This window comes from Callospermophilus lateralis, chromosome 7 (assembly GCF_048772815.1).
Source record: "Callospermophilus lateralis isolate mCalLat2 chromosome 7, mCalLat2.hap1, whole genome shotgun sequence".
NCBI classification, from domain to species: Eukaryota; Metazoa; Chordata; class Mammalia; order Rodentia; family Sciuridae; genus Callospermophilus; species Callospermophilus lateralis.
Genome location: NC_135311.1, coordinates 2,474,252 through 2,490,747, shown reverse-complemented (window position 1 = coordinate 2,490,747; position 16,496 = coordinate 2,474,252). Strand labels below are relative to the sequence as shown.

Sequence of the window (16,496 nt, the reverse complement as noted above, 5' to 3'; positions counted from 1 at the left end):
TCACTCATAGCAGGCATTTAACAAATGCTTGTGGGATGAACCCAGGAGCAAGTGTGCTGAGCACTGCCTCTGCTCTGGCCACATTCCAGCACTTTCAGGCTGTTGTCTCCCTCCGCTGTCCTGAACTGGCTTTGGGGTGTTGAAATAATGGAGAAACAGGATGTGAACCATTGGGTAAGGCGAGGATCAAGGCATGAATAGGGTGTTCTGAACACCTAATCACTGCTCTCTAGATGTCAAATTTGGTCATAAATTCCCACAGCCAAAATCAAGAAAACTTGAAATATAGTACTTCCATATTTCAAGTACTAGTGCTTCTCAGGCAGGCCCAGGGGACCTAGTGACAGATTTTGCCTCTGTACTGCCCTGAGCCATATGACTGTCTGCTGACTGGTGTTCCCAGAACAGGAAGTACCCAGTAAATATTATGGAATTAAATTGATCAGACATGACCTTGGCAGTCATTTAGGTCTACAAACCCATCAGTACTTCGACAACTATGTTAAGTGGTTTGAACTCCTGTCACTCCTCCTTGCATCCGTATTGGGAAATAGCCATGATCTAAGCTTCTGATCAGGCCTCCAGAATAGTTGAGAATGTTTGTTGACTGCTAACTGGGAAGATTTTTTAGATGATTCTTTGATGCATTCTCTACATACTGTTTTATAGATTTGATAAAATGATGCCTATGGGCTGGGGATGTAGCTCAGTGGTAGAGTACTTGCCTAGCATGGGTGAGGTCCTGGGTTCAATTTTTCAATTCTGCAAATTAAAAGAGAGGGGTGGAGGGCTGGGACATAGCTCAGTTGGTAGAGTGCTTCCTCACATGCACAAGGCCCTGGGTTCAATCCCCAGCACCACACCACACACACACACAAAAAAAAAAAAAAAAAAACGGGGGGGGATGGAAAAGATTGCATTAAGTGAAGACTAAAAACATCATCATGATCCCAGAGCTCTTTGCTGAGGATGCTTTCAGATTCCATCAGGACTCAGGTCAGGATTTGCCCATGACACAGAGTACATACGTGTGTGTGTGTGTGTGTGTGTGTGTGTGTGTGTTTTAAATATACTTTTTAGTTGTTGATGGATCTTTATTTTATTTATTCACATGTGGTGCTGAGAATCGGACCTAGTGCCTCACACATGCTAGGCAAGTCTGTACCACTGAGCCACAACCCAGCCCTTACATGTATTTTCATAGTGGGTTGATGATAACGGGCCAGCCCTGTGCTGAGGGGTCAAGGGAAATTACATCACTATCTGAACAGAACCTGTCTTCTTTGCTAAGAAATCTGGCAACAGATGTGGCACCAGGCCTGAGTTCCGTGATATTGCCTCAACACGGCAGGATTGTTGCGTCATGGAGCTCGGGGACCAGAGTGTGAGGTGGCTGTGAGCGGGGGAGGCTTAGCAGCGGCTGAGGGAAGATGCTGTGGGCTGAGAGGTGGGTGTGCACTGCCCAGTGGGGACAGAAGGAAGAGATGAGGGGCCAGGCCTGTGGGCTCGAAGCATTTTGAGAGAATAGAGTGACTTATTGTTTCATTCCTAAATCTGGAATTGCTTTACTGTGCCGACCACACATGACCCTGTGCCCAGTTCCCAGATCAATTGCAGATATGGAGTTAAGGGCAGAAGAGGGGGAGTTTTGTCTTAAGTAAGGAAGGTGACAGAGACCAACTCTTTTGCCCTCAAGAGCTCTTAGAGCATATAGTAGACCACATGGTAAGGGCCCAGCTTCCAACCTGTCCACTCATTCAGATGTCACGTTTCCAGGTACAGCAGAGGTACACGGAGAAGTCAGCTCCGGAAGTGACAGGGCCCTGTCCCTAGTTTTGGGGAAGGAGACCTTCTTTCAGAGTCAGGGAGTAGAGCAGAGGGAGCAGGCAGGAAAAACCTGAGCGAGTTATTTCCGCCAGCTGAGCCTCAAGACAGAGCTTCTTCCTGGGCTGGTGGCCATGGGTCCTGGGCTTCTAGCCACAGGTCTGCCTCAGGGAGGGTGATCTTCCCCACATGGGTCTTTTCTGGTGCCTAGAAGTTTCCTTACTTCAGAGAATGCCAGTTTGGTGCCAGATTAATCTTGACAAAATGTGCTGAGGACCTAAGAAAGGCAGACATAAAAGGGTAGGAATAAAGGTGGCCAGAGGCGGCAGGCCAGCCAAAGGGGAGGCCGGGCTTTCATACCTACCAAGGCCTTGAAGTCAGAAACCGGAGTCAGGGCCCGCTGCGAGGGAGCCCAAGTTGAGGCAGGAGGGAAAGCGCTTGGCCTCCAACCACAAGCCCAGGCCCATGGGGTGGATGGAGAGGGGGATGAAGGGTGGGGGGGAGACCTCCCTTCTCTGCTGTGGCCTTCCCTGTCCTTGCAGCTCTGGGTCTGATCCGGTCTCTTCTCTCAGCTTGCAAAGCCTTTGCCCTCTGGCCACAGCCTGGCTTTCCAGTTTCAGGCCCCAAACCGGAGGAAGCACCGCAGCCAGGGCTGGGCCCACAAGCCCCTGCAGAGAGACGACTCTGTTCCTGGGGCTGCCTGAGCCCTTCTCTCTCCCTGGGGGCAGCTCAGTCCACCCCAGGGAATCTCTCACTTTGGTGTGACTGACAAGTGTCTGTGGAGGTTGTGAAGTAAGGGGTCCGGTCCTCCCCTTGGGTGGCCTTGTTCCTGAGCTCCCTGGAGCCCCTTCTGCATACCTGAGTGGCACTCCCTCCTCTCAGGGATCATGAGCCATACTAATTGGGGTCTCAAACATAGGCTCCTAGGAACAAGTATGTCTCAATTTCTCAGCAATTTCCATTTCAGGAATCACTTAGGGGGCTGGGGACATAGCTCAGTTGGCAAAGTGCTTGCCTCGCATGTATGAGGCCCTGGGTTCAATCCCCAGCACCACACACAAAAAAGAATCACCATGGACCTGTGGGATTCCTACCCTCCTCTGTGACTCCCTAGTGCCATCATATTGGTGCAGGTGGAGGTGGCTCCTCCAGGGGGATGTCCACGGACTCTCCAGGTGCAAAGGCTGGTTACTTTGGCCATGATACAGCCGGGGTCACAGTCTCAGGCGAGAGAGAAGCAGCAAGTGCCCCTGTGAGACTTAGAACATATCAACCTGTGACCACGAAGACCAGAGCCAGTGAAGGAGGGGCGCGAAGGGGTCTGCTCCCCAAACCTTCTCCCTCCCCAGGCTTCACATTCCATGTGGCTAGAGATGTTCTTTGAAATCATAAAGTCATTTTCACTCCTTTCCAGCCTCATTCTAGAATAGTGAAGAACTTTAAATATCTTCTTGCCCAGTCTCTTATTTATTTATTTGTAATCCCGAGCCACTGGGATTACAGGCATGAGCCACCATTCCAACCAGGCCCTTCACTTTACAGGTAAACAAATGGAGACCCAGGATGCACCCTTACTCACCTTGGCTTCCGGGGCAAACAGGGTTAGCTTCAGACCTTCATATAGGCATGAAGTCCTGGTCTTTTGAGCCAACAGGTTTCTTCTTCACATATTCGCGGGTCCCCTTCCACCTGACTAAGCTCTCCTCTCCTCCTGTGTGAATGACAGTGATCAATGCAAAAGCTTAACACTTTACCCGTGACACCCATGGCATGCCTTCTGTCCTTTCTAACCTCACATCCTACTCATTCTTTTTTTTTTTTTTTTTTTAAGAGAGAGAGAAAGAATTTTTTAATATTTATTTTTTAGTTCTCGGCGGACACAACATCTCTGTTTGTATGTGGTGCTGAGGATCGAACCCGGGCCGCCCGCATGCCAGGTGAGCGCACTACCGCTTGAGCCACATCCCCAGCCCTCCTACTCATTCTTCAAGTGGCTCAAATGCCACCTCTTCCAGGAAGCCGATGACTGGCCCTGGCGTGACTTCTTCCTCCCATCTGTATTCAGCATGCAGAATCCATGGCGCTCATACCACAGTGTGACGGCAGGGAGGCTGCATCCATGTCCTCACCACTTCAATAATTGGAATATAACTTCTCAAGAGCAGTGGCCTTGCCTCCCATGTCTGGGTTTCCGTGGCAGGATCTGACATTCGAGACCTGAGGCCAAGCACGGTGGCACAGGCCTATGATCCCAGCTGCTCAGGAGGCTGAGGCAGGAGGATTGCCAGTTCACGGACAGCCTCAGCAACTTAGCAAGACCCTATCTCAAACTAAAAAGTGCTGGGGGCATGGCTTTGTGTTTGTTATGCTGGTGCCACACACACACACACACACACACACACACAGAGTGATAAGATTCTAGTCACTTCTTGTGGAATACATGCACAAGGAGGAGACTTGAGAAAAATGCTTAGGAATGTCCTCTAGGCCATTGTCCCAAGTGAACCAGGGACACAAACTGAGAAGAAAGTGTCTAATTTAAGGAATGATAAAGTTCCTAGCGTAGCTGAGGGCAGGAGCAAGAACAGAAGGAAAGGTGAAGTAGACCCCAAGCAACTGAGATCAGAACTTCGGGGTCGGGCTTGCTGCAGAGATGCAGGTTGAGACAGGAGGTGACCCATGCTCACCCCTCTCACCACAGGCACAGGCTCGACTGTCTACAGGTCCCACGTGTGGCCAGGCACACTGACTGGGTGACACTGGCCCCCTAATAGAATTTCAGTTACAAGAAGTTGTTCTTCTGGAGATGGGAACTGGGACCTGCTCAGGCCCAGACATTCACCTGGCTCTCCGGGTTTCCCACTCTGCCTTCGGCCCATCTCTTCAACTTGACTCTTTTCACATCCAGGCTCCCAGACTGGCCAAGTATTTGAGCATTCCCAGGTGCCTTGTCTTGGCCAGTGTGGCAGAGATCTCCCTGTCTCAGCCTCCCAGGAGCTGCCTCAGGCATTTTGAAACTCATTATTATCTCTTTTCTCTCCCCAGCTCAAGTACATCATCTCAGTTTTTTGTTTTTTGTTTTTGTACCATGGACTGAACCCAGGGACGTGGAACCACTGAGCCACATCCACAGTCCTTTTTAAAAAATATTTTATGTAGAGACGGGTGTTCCTAAATTGCTTAGGGCCTCACTAAGTTGCTGAGGCTGGTTTTGAATTCATGATTCTCCTGCCTCAGCCTCCTAAGCTGCAGGGATTGCAGGCATGCGCCACCACCCCTGGCCAGTACCTCAGTCTTCAAGGACTTTTGTGCTGTGGTGCTGGGGGTGGAATCCAGGGCCTTGCACATGCTAGGCCAGCACTCCACCACTGAGCCGCAAAGGCTTTTGTGATTCATGACGTCATTTGCCAGTCTTAAAATTTCATGAAATAGGAGTATGCCAGTGGGCATCACTTCCATTTACCACCCGAGGAAATGAGGCACCATGGGGGGCAGAACGGGGGCCAGAACCGTAGTCTCTGGACTCTGACTCCTTTCCTGACTGAGGAAGGGCGAGGGATGGGAAGTTAGGCTGCGGTTTCAGGCACCCTAAGGAAGGAGCGGGTGCTCTTACCCAGGGGAACCTACAGCTCACCAGGGCAGGCAGGGACATGAAGGAGCATAAGGCATCCCCTTGTGTTGCAAAGCAAACAGCCCAGGAAGTCGGGAGCTGCCCCAGGCCACAGGGTCAGTGAGTGACCACAGAGGGAGAAGCCCTGGCCCTGGAGTGTGGGCTCCTCGGTCTGCGCAGTGTGGTCTAAGCCACCTGTGGACCTTTGTTCTCCAGTGCCTGGGTGTGGAATGATCCATTCAGCAGATGTCTGTGAGACCTCTGGTGAGTCACTTTGTTCTTATTTATGAGCAGCAATGCTCAGCTCCCTGGCCAGATGTGTGTAGGGAAGTATGGATCATGCTATTGGGTCAGTGTTCTGTGGGGTTTAAAATAGGTGATACACACAAAGTTCTCACTTGAACAGTGTCTGGCCCACAGTAAGTCCCCCTCAAATAGTGGCAGATACTATGATTTAGAGTTTGAACATTCAAACACTATTTGTCTATACAAGTGTGGCTAACTATGCTCTCACCCCTCAAGGGAAGCCATTCTTCAGGCCTCAGCATGAAGCTGTTGAGCAGTCTGGATTGTTCCACAGCCCGAGAAGAGCGCCTCTTTGGTTTAATTGACCTTGAGCCACCCTCAAGTCCATTCTGAGTCCGGAGCCAGGAGGACCCCATCTGCTCTGCAGCCTGCCAGGGACCTGTCATCAGCAGCTGACTCTAGTCCCTGGCTCGTGGCCCCAGATTACTAGGGATCTGAACACCAAGAGGGGCTCGTCGCTGCCCACTGACTGATGACTGAGAACAGGTGGGTCCTGAAAGCCAGCCAGAGCCTATTTGTGGTGAGGCAAAGCCAATCCAAGCCAAGATCTGGAGACACTAAAGAGAACATTCCTACCTCCATTTCTGTCTGCTGGGAAGGCTGGGCACAGGTAACAGGCAGAACAAGGTGAGCCTTTAGTGAAAGCCAGCCAACACACTGGAAATGGACCCTTCATAAAAGCAGTTACGAGCCAGGTGTGGTAGTGCATGTCTGCGTGGGACCTGGGACACAGACACAGGAGGATCTCAAGTGCTCCACAGCACAGGCCCTCCCCGTTTGCTCTTGCCCAGGATCAGTCTTTTACAATGAAGAGAGTTTTTCAAAATAAGTCCAGCAAGCTGGGCACAGTGGCTCAGGAGGTGGAGGCAGGAGGATTGCAAGTTTAAAGCCAGCCTCAGCAACTTAGCGAGGCCCTGTCTCTAAATAAAATATAAAAAGGGCTGGGGATGTGGCTCAGTGGTCAAGTGTCCCTGGGTTCAATTCCATATGAAAAAAAATATATATATATATGTGTGTGTGTGAATATACATCTCCAGCATACCCTTGTACAGGAGGAAAGGAGAGTCTCCCTCCCGCAGCCCTCCCTTCCCCTCCTCTGAGGTGACACCTTGTGTCTTTGCTGAGGCGGCCTGTGCATATGCAAGCACACAGCACACATGTCAGTACTTTCCTTTCTCTGCCTTTCTTGGATCACAGAGTCTCCCGGAGGTGCTGATTAAAGCTCTGTGTTCTGATGCAGAGATTAGATGGCTCCTGCCCAAGGATGACACACAAATTTGTGACGCAGTCCACATTTTTTGTGAGAAAACAAAAACAAAAAAATACTCTGGGTTCTTTCCCTGAAATAGGGCCACGTGAAAGTATTGACAGCTTCAGGGGTTCACACATAACTCACTTATTCTCCTCAGGAAGGAATTCTGGTTGTGGCTTACAGCATCTGGGGCTGATCTACACTGGATCTCCTTAAACCCCGTCCCTCCTCCCCACCATGTCTCCTACCCTCTGGGATCCTGACAAGATTCCAACCAAGCACCTCCTTTAAGTCCTTGACAAGACAGCTAAAGTGAGGAGACGGCTACTTAACGCCTTCTTCCAATAGCTTTTCATTATGTTTAGAATAAAATAAAACATAAATTCTTTTTGTTTGTTTATCTGTGGTGCTGGGGATCAAACCCAGGGCCTCACTTGTTAAAAACATGCTCTGTCATTGAGCTTCGCTCCCAGCCCCATCCCTAATGATGCTTCGGGTTTTGTTTTGGTATTTGTTTCCTTGTGTTACTGGGGATTGAACTCAGGAGTGCTCTACCACTGAGCTAAGTCCCCAGCCCTTTTAATTTTTTGAGACAGGCTCTTGCTAAGTTGTTGAGGCTGCCCTCAAACTTGTGATCCTCCTGCCTCAGCTTCCCAAGTAGCTGGGACTACAGTGCAGACCACCACGCCCAGCTGAAGTTCTTCCCATGACCTAGAAGGCCTGACCTCGCCCATCACTGCTTTGTCCTACCTACTCTTTATCCATCATGTCAAATCCAGTTCCAGCCAGGCAGGGTGGCACAGGCCTGTGATCCCAGGCATGGGATTGGGAAGCTGATGCAGGAGAATCACAAATTTCAAGCTAGCCTCAGCAATTTAGCGAGGCCCTAAGCTACTTACTGAGAACTTGTCTCAGAAAATAAAAAGGGCTGAGGATGTGGCTCAGTGGAAAAGCACTGGTTTTAATCCCCAGTACCCAAAACAAACAAACAAACAAACAAAAACAAAATCCAGTCCCACCTCAGGGTCATTGCTTAATTTGTTCCCTCTGCCTGAAAGGCTGTTTCCCCTTTGCTGGCTCCTCAGATGTCAGTGCAATGTCATTCCTCTGAGAGGCCATTCCTAACCTTCAAAATGCTGCTCTCCACCCCCAGCACCCTTTCTAATATCCCCTTTTATTTTTACTTTGCCCCCTTGGGGACACCTGCCACTTCTGAAAATACCTTACATTGTCAGTCATTTCTGGTTTATCTTCACTGTTAGGCATCATGCTGCGCAGTAGCCTCCTGGCCTGCCATATCTCAGCACCTGGACAGGGCCTGGCACGCACTGGGCACCCAGCCAGACGCCGTGGAATAAAGGACCCTAGTGGGGATCCGATGAGAATCTCAATCCTGTGACCGACCACAGGTGGCTGAGGACAGTCCCTAGCTCCTGACCAGGCAGAGGTCCTGCCTCATTCCTCTGTTGCCTAGCCTGCCCCCTTCCCACGTCTCTGGAGCCACTCCCTCCCAATCAGCATCTAACAAAAACTCTTTTGTGATGTAGGCCTGGGGGATTTTATCTGAGTCAGTTGGCCTCTGCAGCTCCAGCTCAGCTGAGTCCAAAGGTCTGCTCAGCGTTTCCAGTGAAACTGCCAGCAACCCTGCGGTCTGAGGGCTAGAGCTCCACCCGGGGAGCCTCTGCTCCTGGCCTGTTCAGTCCAGGGTCTTGTGGATAAATGCTGACCAACAAAACAGGAAAAGTAAAGCTATTTATTCTGAGCGTGCAGTAGCAAGCTGTCACTTGCTACAAAATTCACAGTCACTTGAATTTTGGCAGAGATCCAAAGGTGGCTCAAGGAGTGAGAAGGATTTCTGGTGGAAAAGGGAGGCCTCAGGAGGGCCCTGATTAGAGGCTGTGGGCCTGGAAGACCCACTACCAGAAAGGGAGGCATCCCTGTGTGATTATCAAGGGTGCGTCTTCTGCTTTCTCTGCTTGCTCCTAAATTGCAAGGGAGGACACAAATTAGGGAAACTGTCAGTTATTAATCAAGTTCTGGTCATTTGGGGCTGATTGTTTTATAGACAATATAAAAGTTGAGGAAGCTGCTTTGCTTCCTCAACTCTCACAGAGATGGCAATCTGGCCTCTTTCTAGTCTGACTTCCTCTGTATTTTATTTATTTATTTAGTTTTGGGCTGTACTGGGGATTGAACCCTGTGCCTCACCCATGCTATGCAAGTGCTCTATCCCTGAGTTAAGTCCACATCCCTTTTGAGACAGGGTCTCACTAAATTGCCTGGACTGGCCTTGAACTCCCGGGATCAAGTGATTGGTCCTCCTGCCCACGTCTCCTGCGTAGCTGAGACTACAGGCACACACCACCACAACTGGGTGAGGGTTCTATTTTTATTTATTATTATAATTTTCAGTATGGGGAACCCAGAGCCTTGTATGTGCTAAGCATATATTCTCACCACTGAGCCACATCCCCAGCCCCAAGAGTTCTAATTTTTTTTTAATTGTTGATAGATCTTTATTTTATTTATTTGTTTATATGTGGTGCTGAGGATCAAACTCAGTGCCTCACACATGCCAGGCAAGTACGCTACCGCTGAGCCACAGCCACACCCGAGTTCTAATTTTTTTATGTTTATTTTTTAGTTATAGGTAGACACAATATCTTTATTTTTATGTTAATGTGGTGCTGAGATTCAAACCCAGTGCCTTACACATGTTAGGCCAGTGCTCTACCTTTGAGCCACAACCCCGCCCAAGAGTTCTATTATTTTTTTTTTTTAGTTGATGGATCTTTATTTTATTCATTTATTTATATGTAGTGCTGAGGATCAAACCTGTGCCTTGCACATGCTAGGCAAGCACTCTACCACCGAGCCCCAGCCCCAGCCCCAAGAGTTCTATTTTTTTTTAAGAGAGAGAGAGAGAGAGAGAGATAGATACAGAGAGAGAGATCTTTTTTTAATATTTATTTATTTATTTATTTGTTTTAGTTTTCGGCGGACACAACATCTTTGTTTGTATGTGGTGCTGGGGATTGAACCCGGGCCACACGCATGCCAGGCGAGCACACTACCGCTTGAGCCACATCCCAGCCCCAAGTTCTATTTTTGTATATGGGCCGGCCACCATTCATTTGTACGTCCAGTTTCTTGGTCTACATGGATCTGTGAGACACACAGGATGTGTGAAAGGGCTTTGTGTGTTGTGTAGGTCCTAGTGTGAGGGAAGGCCGTGGCAACCTGATGGAGAGGGCCTGTCTCATCAAGACGAGGAGACTGACTGTCAGCACTGGGTAGTGACAGTAACAAAACCAGCATTTAGTGAGTGTGAGTCACTGCCTTGAGCCTTCATAGAACCCCCACAATAATCCTAGGAAGTGGTTACTATTAATATCTTCATTTTTACAGATGAGGAAACTGAGGCACAGAATGATAAAGGAAATTGCCTAGGATCACAAGGTAAGCATCAGAGGGGAAAAATGGTTATATTGTTGTGCTTTGTAAAAAAATATTTATTTTTTGTGGTACTGGGGACCCAACCCAGTGCCTTGCACAAGCTGGGCAGGTGCTTTGCCACTGAGCTATATACCCTTACCCTGCTTTACCCATGATTAGTTGCAGCTGTGCTCCCCTAAGTGCTACCTTCTCGGTCCAAGTTTTTGTCCTGGGCTGGGACTACTGCTTAGTGGCAGGGCCCTTGCCAGAAGGCCCTGGGTTCAATTTCCAGAACCACAAAAATAACCCAAAGTCTTTAGCTGCATGAGGTGAAGTGCCTATAGTCCCAGCTGCTTGGGGGAACAGTGCTGGGGGCTCCCCAGAGCCCAGGGGGTTTTAGCTAGCCTGGGCAACATAGCAAGAATGTCTCAAAAATAGTCTTTGTCCTTGAATGTTTGTCCTTTTGAATCACTATTAGTCACAATACAAAAACAACTACTGCTAAGTACCAGGTAGGGTTTAAGCACTGGCACATGTCAACTCACTTAATCTTCTTCTTCTTTTTTTTTTTTTTTTTAGAGAGAGAGAGAGATAGAGAGAGAGAATTTTTAATATTTATTTTTTAGTTTTCGGCGGACACAACATCTTTGTTTGTATGTGGTGCTGAGGATCGAACCCGGGCCGCACGCATGCCAGGCGAGCACGCTACCGCTTGAGCCACATCCCCAGCCCAATCTGCTATGATTTTTACTTATTTAGTTTTATGTTGTGCTGAGGATCAAACCCAATGCCTCACCTGTACTAGGCAAGTGCTCTACCGTTGAGCCACAACCCCAGTGCCCCCAGCGCCCCCAGCCCTTTTTATTTTGAGACAGGCTCCTGCTAAGGAGGTGAACTTGTGATCCTTCTGCCTCAACCTCCCAGTTGTTGTGCCATTGTGCCTCTTTTATAGAAGAAAAAACTGAGGAGCAAAGTAACTTCCCTGAGGTGGCCCAGTTCAGGCCTCTGGGTCTTGAGTTTGTACCTCCGACTCTGCACCACAGTCCCACACTAGTCAATTAGCGGATGGGACTACCATCAGTCAAGTCCATAGCGACGGATCTATGGTAGCCTATGGCTAACAGCTATCCCCAAGTTGGTGGCTCTTACTTTTCTGAATCACAAATTCCTTTGAAAATCTGGTAGAAGCTACAGACACTCTCCCTGGGGAAAAAAAATAAAAAACATGCAATTCTCTCTCTCTCTCTCTCTCTCTCACACACACACACACACACACACACACACACACACACACAGAGTTTTGTACACACTAGGAATTTCTCAGGTGCCCCTTGAGCCTTTTCAAGGACCTCACTAGGCAAGTGGGCAACAGTGGAAGACAGCTGGGGTGAGTGTCTCAGCCTTGGGATGGTCCTGAGTCTGGAACCAAGGGAAAGCCTTGAAGTTCTAAAAGGTTACATTTAATGAGACAATGGAAATAAAATTCCACATTTATTTTCATTTACTTAATCTGTGAAAAGAAAAGAAAGCAGTCTGTCTGACCAGACCCCTTTGGACTGATCTGATTACCCAACTTCTCTCCCACGCCCAGATAGTTGAACAGTGCTGGGGAAATCTCAGAATTCTGCCAATTTATGCCAATGCATTTAGGGTTTCTAGTCCCAGTGGGGTCTTTAACACGGCTTGGCAACTCTTACTTGTAGCAGACAAATGCTCACACCCAGTTCCCGCAATGGTCATTCTAATCCTTCTTTAATGACTCATTGAGCTTTAAAAATTTTCATGTGATAGAAGCACAAATTTTCATTCTTATCCCTTCAAGACTGTTTCTCCTTCCACCTATGCTCTTGACCCTTCAATCTTTTTTTTTTTTTTTTTTTTTTTGGTAGATATTTATTTAGAGGCTACCATGAATGGCACTGGGCCAGACTGTTGATATCCATCATAGTCCCTGCTCTCAGAGAGGCAGAAAGACCTCCATTCAACAAATAATTACAATTATAATGAGAGATACTTTAGAGTATTATAGGATATATTGATTTGGAGACTTTAGGAATATCTCCCTGAGAAAATGACATTTATAGCTAATTCTTTAGGGATGATATGTCAGTTAGGAATGCTTTGAGTTACACATAACAGAAACCCTGACTAACAGTGAAACCATATGGATGTTTATTATTTACTCATAATGCCTAAAGCAAAGGGCTCTTGGATCTTTAAGTGGCTCAATAATATCAAGAGCCACAAGTCGACAACTCTGCAATTTTCTTTTCTTTTTCTTTCTTTCTTTTTTTTTTTAGAGAGAGAGAGAGAGAGAGAGAGAATTTTAATATTTATTTTTTAGTTTTCAGCAGACACAACATCTTTGTTTGTATGTGGTGCTGAGGATCCAACCTGGGCCACATGCATGCCAGGCATTGAGCCACATCCCCAGCCCAACTCTGCAATTTTCTTAGCTTTTCCTTCAGTCTAAAGAGGACTGTCACAAATTCAAGTGCGACTTCCTTACATAATATCATCCCAAATCAGAACAGAGATAAAAGGCTCTGGTTCCTGAACAGCCTTCTTGCACAAATCCATAAAAATTTGTCCACAAATTCCCTGAAGTCTTCTTCCTGTGTGTTTCTGGCTGAAAGTGGGTCATATGCCCACCCCAGATAGGTAAAAGGAAGAGGGTGACCATGATTGACTTAGACCAGTCGTGATATTTTTTTATCATATGGCACAATGAGAACCCTACAAAAGAATGAAGTTGGAGCCCTACCTCACAGTACATATGCAAATTAACTCAAAATGGATCAAAGACTTAAGTATAAGACATAAATGAACAAAAACAAACAGAAGAAAACAAGCAAGGATAAATCTTTGTGTCCTTGGATTTGGGAAAGTTTTCTGAGATATGACACTAAAAATACAAGTAACTAGTGAGGCATATTGACACATTCCTGCAATCCCAGTGACTCAGGAGGTAAAGTCAGGAAGATTGCAAGTTCAAAGCCAGCCTCAGTAACTCAGAAAGTCCCTTAACAATTTAGTGAGAGGCTGTTTGAAAATAAAAAAATAACAATTAGGGCTGGGGATATAGCTCATTCCTAACATCCATGAGTTAAGTCCCCAATATAAAAAAAAAAAAAAATCTGATAAAAGTATAAGAAAAAGTATAAGAAAATACTAAGGGCTGGGGTTGTGGCTCAGAGGTAGAGCGCTTGCCGAGCATGTGTGAGACCCAGGTTCTATCCTCAGCGCCATATAAAAATAAATAAACAAGGGCTGGGGGTGTGGCTCAAGCGGGAGTGGGCTTGCCTGGCATTAGTGGGGCCCACATACAAACAAAGATGTTGTGTCCGCCAAAAACTAAAAAATAAAAAAATAAACAAAATAAAGATAGTGTGCCCTCTATAACTAAAAAAAAAATAAAAATAAAAATAAATAAATAAAAAAAAGAAACCATTCATGGGAAATGATACAAAAATTCTAAACAAAATATTTGGAGATTTAATCTGGCAATAAATAAAATAATGATACATCATGTCCAAGTGTGTTTATGATTATTTTAGTATGCAAGCTAAGTGCAACTTTTTGAAAGTCAATTTATGAATTTACCACATTTAACAAACTAAACAAGCCACATGAGGTGGTGCATGCCTGTAATCCTAGTTACTTGGGAGCCCAGCCTGAGCACTTTAGCCAGACCCTGTCTCCACATAAAATAAAAAGGGCTGGGGATGTAAGTCGGTGGTAGAGTGCTTGGCTAGTACATATGAGGCAATGGGTTCAATCCCTAGTACTGTTAAACAAAAAACAAAAAACAAAAAACAAAAAACAAAAAAAAAAAATCCAGCATTACAACTAAATATCTTAACTGGCTTTATTTTCAATTCTTAGAATTAGGCAACACTTCATTTCATAAAAGAACATTCCTATGGGCTGAGCTGAAGAGGTTGGTTTTATACAAAGAAAGTCTGAAGAAAGAAGCAACACAAGAACAAATAGCTAACTGGTATTTCAATTACTTTCCTTGTAAAGTGGATTACTTCCTCTTTCAGAAATATTTACTATAGGGCTGGGGCTGTAGCTCTGTGGTAGAGTGCTTGCCTTGCAGGTGTGAGGCCCTGGGTTCAATCCTTAACACTACATAAAAGTAAATAATAAAGATGTTGTGTCCATCTACAACTAAAAAATATTTTTTAAAAAAGAAATAAAATTTACTTCTGTTAATGTGGATATATATATTTGTGGGTATGTATGTGTGTAGTGCTGGGGATTGAATGTTAATGGATATTAAACTATAGTGCTAACATTCTTGAGATGATGTTTCGGTCCTTTGTATTTTTAGAATATTTTGCACTCTGCCTAACACAAAAAGGCTTGTGTTTAATAAGATGAACTTTGCACATACATCCAATGCTTTGCACACCTTTCCCTTCCTTTCTAACAAAATCCTACTTAAGCTTGAATTCCTTGTGAAGCTGACAAACCGAACCCAGGTAATGCCATCTTAAAGATTGGAAGCCATTTCATCACAAAGTCATGAAAAGTTCATTTGTTTTACTGTAAAATACTAAGATTTCTATTTGGCCTGACCATAATTTGATGTTTTAAACACTTGCTTGGGATTCCTGCCCTTGCTTTGAACTCCCCCCTGCCTGGCTCTCCTTGACCAGATGACAATCCTCTCTGAAATTCCAGCTGCTCCTGGTTAACTCTGATGTTGGACTAAGTCTGCTCCCCACCTTGAGATGGTAAAACAATGTAGATCATTAACCTGCTGTCTGCCCTTGTATAATGCTTGCCAGAACCCTGTCAGCTGGAAGTTCCCAAGACACCTCTCTCTTTGTAACTTTTTGGGTTATAAAAACTTCCCTGTAATCAGACCAGCTACTTTTCTTTGGCCCTGTTTTTCTGGGTGAGACAGTCGCTGATCAGCTCTCTTATGTACACAATATAAGCTTGCTTTAATTTGGTTTAAATTTGAGTGGGTGGTCTTTCTTCACATTGTGGTTCAACAAAGCTTCAGCACATTTCTCTACATAGTTAAGAGAGCTCTGACTACTTTATCTTCCACCCCTAAACTGAACAAATTACATATTAATAGTTTATTTATACAACTAATTGCTGTAAATGTTAACACTGTCACCTTTTCTTGCTAACAAAAATCTTACCCTTGCTTCCAGGCTCCATCCAAACTCACCTCCTCCCATTAATAGTTCGTTAGAGATACATGCACATCCATGTTAACTGCAGCATAATTCACAACGACAATTTATGGAATCAGCCTAGGTGTATATATAGTATACAAAAAATGTAGTATATATACACAATCGAGTTTTTTTTTCAGCCATAAAGAAGAACAAAATTATGTAATTTGCAGAAATATAGATGAGCATTTTGGGCGAAATAAGCCCAATTCATAGACAAAAGTTATGCTTTCCCTCATATGTGGAAGCTAAAAGGGAAAAACGGGAAAAAAGAGACACCGCGAAGTAGAAGCATGACATTAATGTAGAGGAGGGGGCAGGGGGAGCTGGGGGGGTACAGAAAAGTGTAACTGATCAAACTGTATTTTTATATATACTACACTGTGCTACTGCACCGCAATGAAACCCATCATTCCGTATAATGGAGATGAACAAATTAAATGCAAAAGAAAATACAAAAAAAAAAAAAAAAAAAAAAAGTTGGCTGGTGCCCAGGCGTTGGTGTTAACTCCCAGCCCTGGGCCTCACAGCCACCCGGTCACCGTGTGGGGTTCCTTTCCTCCCCTCCCACCCAGTGCGTGGCCAGAGCTCGGACGAGCTCCGCTGCAGCGTTGGGCTCCACGCCGGGGGCGCGAGAAAGTCTCCAGCGAAAACAGCTGTCTCTGTGGGCGGGACCTCCCGTCCGGGGTCGGGTGCCGCAGGCCAGAACGCAACGGACGCCCGAGGCCGGCTCGGACCCGGCGGCGGCCACCGGCGGAGCCCGCCGAGCACTTGTCCCGCCCCGTCCCGCCTCCCAGCCGCGCAGGCGCATCTCGCCCCACGCCCGCGCAGGCGCAGTCTCGCCGGCGTGGGACGCTGAAGGGTTTCCCGC

General features: G+C 46.5%; 1 long non-coding RNA gene across 1 annotated transcript; it reads left to right on the top strand.

The window, feature by feature from the left end:
- Positions 1–5,960: 5,960 nt before the first annotated feature.
- Positions 5,961–14,635, top strand: LOC143403666 (uncharacterized). The gene is made up of 3 exons (XR_013091890.1): positions 5,961–6,226; positions 10,401–10,451; positions 14,313–14,635. It is a non-coding gene; the product is annotated as an uncharacterized LOC143403666 (long non-coding RNA).
- The last annotated feature ends 1,861 nt before the right edge of the window (positions 14,636–16,496 follow it).